The following is a 6000-nucleotide window of genomic DNA, read 5'->3' on the forward strand; positions in this document are numbered from 1 at the left end:
CGGCGATGGCCTCTGCCTCGTTGTTGGCGGGGAGGGGCCTCAGCGGAGCCGGCGGTGTCCACTGCCTCGTTGTTGGCGCCGCGGGGCCTCGGCGGAGCAGGGCCTCGTCGACGCCAGCAGAGAGGGGACTCGTCAGAGGCGGCATTGTCCTCTGTTTCGTCCTCGGTCTCGCCAAACAACGCCTCGCCCGCTTCATCTCCCTCTTTGCTAGCCTCTTTTTAGGCAGCCGCAGCCTCTGCCACCCGCATGCTGTCCCGCCAGCGCTCCAGGCGGCCCTTGCGGGCGGAGCGGTACGAGTCGGGCAGCGCCTCCTACTCCGCCCGCTCTGCGGCGATCTGCTCCTCCGCCTGCAAGTGCTCCTGGAGGAGATGGTGGTTGTAGGCGGCGTCGGCCTGCGCCTCCCGGAACTGCTCCTGACGCATCTGCCTCACACTGTCCATATATTGGGCACGGGCCTCGTCGATGGTCATGTTGCAATGCACCGGCAAAGATGGCACGGAGGAGGGGGTTGGCGCCAGATCTTCAACTACCATGTTCTCCTTTGGGATGTCGTCGTCCTCTGGCTGCCTGCCGGCCAGCCAGTCGGCAGCAATGGCTGCCATCTCCTTGTGGTCCGTCGTCCGCCCATCCCAAAGAGCGCTAGAGCGCGAGGAAGCCATGGTGGGCAGTAGTGGTGTGGACAGGAGAAAGGGAACGGATGCGGATGACTTCGGTTATGGCCGGCGCAGAAGTTTATATAGCAATGGTGGGCGGGCGGAGGGACGGACGTGTGGCACCAGAGTAGCCGCCTCGGCAACCGCATATCATTAATGTTGGCGGCAGATGGACGGACGGACGACACTTGTGTCGTTTGAAGGCGGAGCAATCGCCTGCACCGGGAAGCGGGGCAGGTGGCGCTGACTGTTTCGGGCGGAAAGCGCGCGCGGGCAAGGAGATGACTTTATTTGGAGAGGATGACAATGGGGACCCACTAGGTCCATAGCCTCACGTACGCAAGTGCGTCCTTATTATATATATATATATGTATAAAACTATACTCCCTCCGTCTAGGTGAATAAGTCGTATTAGAAGGAGCATCACGACCTAGGTGCAAGCAGATTTGTGGAAAAGAAGAATATTTCTCTCTTCTAAACACATCATTTAATCACAACAGTTAAGAGGATGCCTTATTAGCTACCCATGCAGACCATCGTAATTCATAGCATGCAAAGCGCTTTTGTTTCTTACCTAATAACCGCATGGACGTGCTGCACGCATTGGTCCTTGCCCGAGCAAAAAAAGGGAGGAATGGGGTTTCCACGGGAGACAATGAGGCAGAGGTGGAAGCGCTCGCTGGAGTTATTTATTTTGCTTCCCCCTGGTTTCCTGATATCACGGTCCAACACCATTATCAACCTATGTAGTAGTCAATAAACGAGAGAATTACACAAGAAGCGGCCGACAGCTGGGACCAAGCAGCTCGAGCAGTATTTGTGTTTTTGAGGTGTGAGCACTATAGAGTTTTTCGATGTTTAGCCCAGATATTAATTTTTCTCCTCTGAACAACAACAAAAACATCGTTGCAGGTATTAACTGGGCGGGCTGTGGCCCGTCTAGCCCAGGCCAGATATCCAGCCCAGATATTAATTATTTCAAGCTGAAAATGGCTAGCCCAGCTATCCTTTTTTTAGGAATACCCACGCAAGGTCAAGTAGTTATTTTCCGCCCCACTGGGCTGCAAATCTTTCCTAGGAGGGATCCATTAGGCTTAACAAGAAAATGGGCTTTAAGAAATAATAAATGGGATGTAATTATAAAAACTGGGCAGTAACTATAAAAAAATGCACCAAACACGTGATTACTTTATAAAATATTATTTTTGGATATTGAAAATTTTAATTTCATTAATTGTTGCGAGCGCAATGTTTTGTTGGATTTTTACGTAATATAAATTTATATTGAAATTGTATTTAATATGACTAGAAATTTCGAGATAAACATATTTCGGATCCCATCAAAATGTGGGAAATTTTATTGAATTCTGTTTTGAACGGTTGGTTGAAATGGGCTGTACTTTTAACAAACTGTAAATGTGCTGTAGTAAATTCCATTAGAATTCAAAAATGGGCTACACATTCTTACAAATCTCAGATGGGCTATAAGTTCTCTGCCACACACTTCTAGCCTTACTAAGTTGACGCGTCCCCTAAAAAAACAGAGTTGATACGTATGCAAGGCTTTGTCAACTTATAGTCAACACACGGTTCTAGCAGCAGTGGCAGTTGGATGTCCATCCAACGGATGTCGTGCTTCTTCTTCTATCTCGGATATTCTAGCTTAACCCGCCCAAAAAATGATTCCTCCCCCTGACATCTGAGGCACACCGTTTCAGAAGCTGACCTGTGGGCCTACTAAGTTGACGTACCAAGGGCTTTGTCAACTTAGTCAATATAAACGATTCTAGTTGTAGTGACCGTACAATGTTCATCTGACGACCGTAGTGCTTCTTCAACCTCTGGTCTTCTTGCTCCAGCCGCCCAAAGCAGCGCCGGTCGTGCCGCCTGCTCCTGCCTCCCGTGGCCGGCTGTGCTGCCACGGAGTCCTCACCGCCCTCTACTATTCCCACCACTGGCCAGGCCCTGCGGCAACGACAGCCTCACACCGCAGCCGAACGAGTGAACCCTCATACTCCTCTCTGCGTGGGCATCCACTGCCGCGTCTTCACCGGCTCCGCATCGTCCTCTTCCCAGGCCTCGCCGTCGTCCACCGCCCTGGTGCTCTCGGCGGGGTGTGGTCAACGTGGTGAAGGAATGACTTCCATCGGACGTGGACTATACATGGAGAGGCTGATAGCTGGGTCCAGGGCGGCAGCAAGGAAGTGCCTCCTTATTACGCAGAAAATAATGATTCCTCCACATGACAGGAGGGACCCATCGGACGGGCCACCAGTATTTTGCGAAAAAATCGTTTCCCCCTGACAGCTGGGTCCCACCGGACAGGCCACCATATTTCGCAAAAAAAACATTCCCCCCGCTGTCAGCTCGGACCGACCGGAAGTGCCTCCTTATTACGCACAAAAAAATGAATACTCCCCCGGCTAGCTAGGACCCACCTTGCTGGGAGGCTGACTTGTGGGCCTACTAAGTTGACGGGGACGAAGGGCTTTGTCAACTTAGTCAATATGAACGATTCTAGCTCCAGTGACCGTACGATGTCCATCCAACAGCCGTAGTGCTTCTTCAACCTCTGGTCTTCTTGCTTCAGCCGCCCAAAGCAGCGCCGGTCGTGCCGCAGGCTCCTGCCTCCCGTGGCCGGCTGTGCTGCCGGAGAGGCCTCACCGCCCCCTACTATTCCCACCGCTGGCCAGGCCCTGCGGCGACGGCAGCCTCACATCGCAGCCGAAGTAGTGAACCCTCATAGTCCTCTTCGCGCAGGCTTCCGCTACCGCGTCGTCCCCTTCCTAGGCCTCGCCGTCATCCACCGCCATGGTGCTCTCCGTGCGGCGTGGTCAACGTGGTCAAGGAACGACTTCCATCAGAAGAGTACTGTATGTGGAGAGGCTGACAGCTGGGTCCACGGCCACAACCCAGTTTTTTTGTGATTTACCAAGTAAGTAGCTTTGTTAGGCCTGTTGGGCTGCAAATCTTACAAGACGAGGAGAGCTTTCATTTGGCTGGCCGAGAAAATGGCCCATCAGTAATGAGAAATGGGTTGTACATTTCTAAAACACATCAAACCGGCAATAAGTTTCAAATATCTTTTTTTCATTTCAAGATTTTAAATTACATTAATTTTTATGCATGGAGAATTTGTTGGAATTTATATTGATATACATTTATTTTTAAAATCAGTTTGAATGTGATTCGAAATTTCAGGATTAAAAACAGTTCAGACCGCACCGAAATATGCAAAATTTCATATAAGTTTTTAATCGTTGCCACAATATGGGCTGTAATGCTAACAAAAAGAATATGGGCTCCAAAAAACCTTAAGAATTAGAAAATGGGCTATAAATTATTAGAAATAATGGTAGATGGGTTGTATGCTATTTTCCACAGATTTGAGGCTTTCCTAAAAAAAGGTTGACACACAAGGACTGACTTTTGGATGTCCATCCAACGGCAGTCGTGCTTCTTCAATCTCTGCTCTTCCTGCTCCAACCGCTCAAACAAGCGCCGGCGGGACTGCCTGCTCCCTCCTCCTCGCGGCCGGTTGTGCTTCCGTGCAGGCCTTACCGCCCGACCGTACTCCCATCGCTGGCCTAGCTATCCCTCTACTCACCCACACCTGCTGTTATCAATGTTGCAGATATCGCTTATCGGGAACTTATCGGTCGACCCATGATAAGGGGTAAATCGGCCAGTTTATCAGCATATCAGCCGATTTATCGCCATATCTGCTGAGTTGTCGGCCGATTTATCTTATTGGTATGACAGCGGTAAGCGATAAATCGGTCGATTTATCGGCATATCGGAAGATATCTTGAACAGTGGTTGTTATTCTCCGCTGACGGCAGACGAACCAGTAAACCCTCGTACAGTCGTACTCCCCTCCGCGTGGGAAACAACTGCCGAGTCTTCCCTGCCTCTGTGTCGTCCCCTTCCTAGGCCTCGCCATCGTCCACCGCCCTGGTGCTCTCGGCGCGGCGTGGTCAACGTGGTCAAGGAACGACTTCCATCGGACGTGGACTGTACGTGGAGAGGCTGACAGCTGGGTCCATGGCCGTAGCAAGGAAGTGCCTCCTTATTACGCGGAAAATAATGATTCCTCCACCTGTCAGCTGGGACCCACCGGACGGGCCACTGTATTTCATGAAAAAAACGTTTCCCCCTGGCTGCTGGGACCCACCAGCTACATCTTCGCACACAAGGAAGTGCGTCCGGGCGAAAAAACGATTCGCCCACTGGCTGCTGGGACCCACCAGCTACACCTTCGCAGGCAAGGAAGTGCCTGATAGTCAGGACCCACCTAGTCGAAGCATACGTAGCATTGTCATTCTGGTCGCGAACGTGTACGTACATACTGGTCGATGTAGAGGCGTGCACGTGTCGTAGTAGAGGCGCGCATGTGTCGTAGTAGAGGCGCACGTAGCATGTACACGTACGTACATCGGCTAGGGTGCAAGAAAGAAAATACGGCCACGTATGTGTACATACAGGCAGGGTCTCGAACGCCTACTCGCGCATAAGTACGGCCAGGGCTCGTGTACATGGCTGGGTCGGAATGGAGAAACAACATCGTCATCGTGTTCATGGGGAGGCAACGGAATGCGTCGTGTTCATGGGGAGGCAACGAAATGCGTAGTGATCATGGGGAGGCAACGGAATGTGTGGGAGCCAACCGGCTAGGTCGGAACGGAATGCGTGGTCGTCTTCATCGGGAGGGCTTGGACTGAACAGGCGATGGAAACGAGGCCTAGCATACTTCAAAACGGAGGAAATGGCCTTGTGTTCGACCGGCAATGTCCAAAACGGGATCCTGTTCATCGGGAGGGGTCTGGCGTACCGCAAAATGGAGGAAACGGAGCTCCTACGGTCGAAACAGGGGTCCTGTTGATCGGGAGGGGTGTGGCGTACCACAAAACGGACGAAACGGACTTGTGTTGGAGCGCTACGGTCGAAACGTTGGTCCTGTTCATCGGGAGGGGTGTGGCGTACCACAAAACGGGACTCCACGGGATATTGTTCATCTCCACCGTCGACCCCCAACAGCCTCCATGAGCTACCGTTCATCCACCGTCGACCTCCTCCAGCCTCCACCTGCGACTGTTCATACACGGGCTCTTGTTCATCCAGCCTCGACCACGCGCTACTCCACCAGCTACTGTTCAACCAGCCCTCTCCACGGGCTCCTGTTCAACCACCCCTCCACGGGCTACTATTCATCCTACCCTCCACCGTCTACTGTTCATCGTGCCCTCCACGGGGTGGTCCTGTTCATCCAGCCCTCCACGAGGTCATGTTCATCCAGCCCCAACCAGCTCGATCGATCGGGGTCCTGTTCATCCACCCCCATCGCGAA

Source organism: Triticum dicoccoides, chromosome 7A (genome assembly GCF_002162155.2).
Source record: "Triticum dicoccoides isolate Atlit2015 ecotype Zavitan chromosome 7A, WEW_v2.0, whole genome shotgun sequence".
Classification (NCBI taxonomy): Eukaryota; Viridiplantae; Streptophyta; class Magnoliopsida; order Poales; family Poaceae; genus Triticum; species Triticum dicoccoides.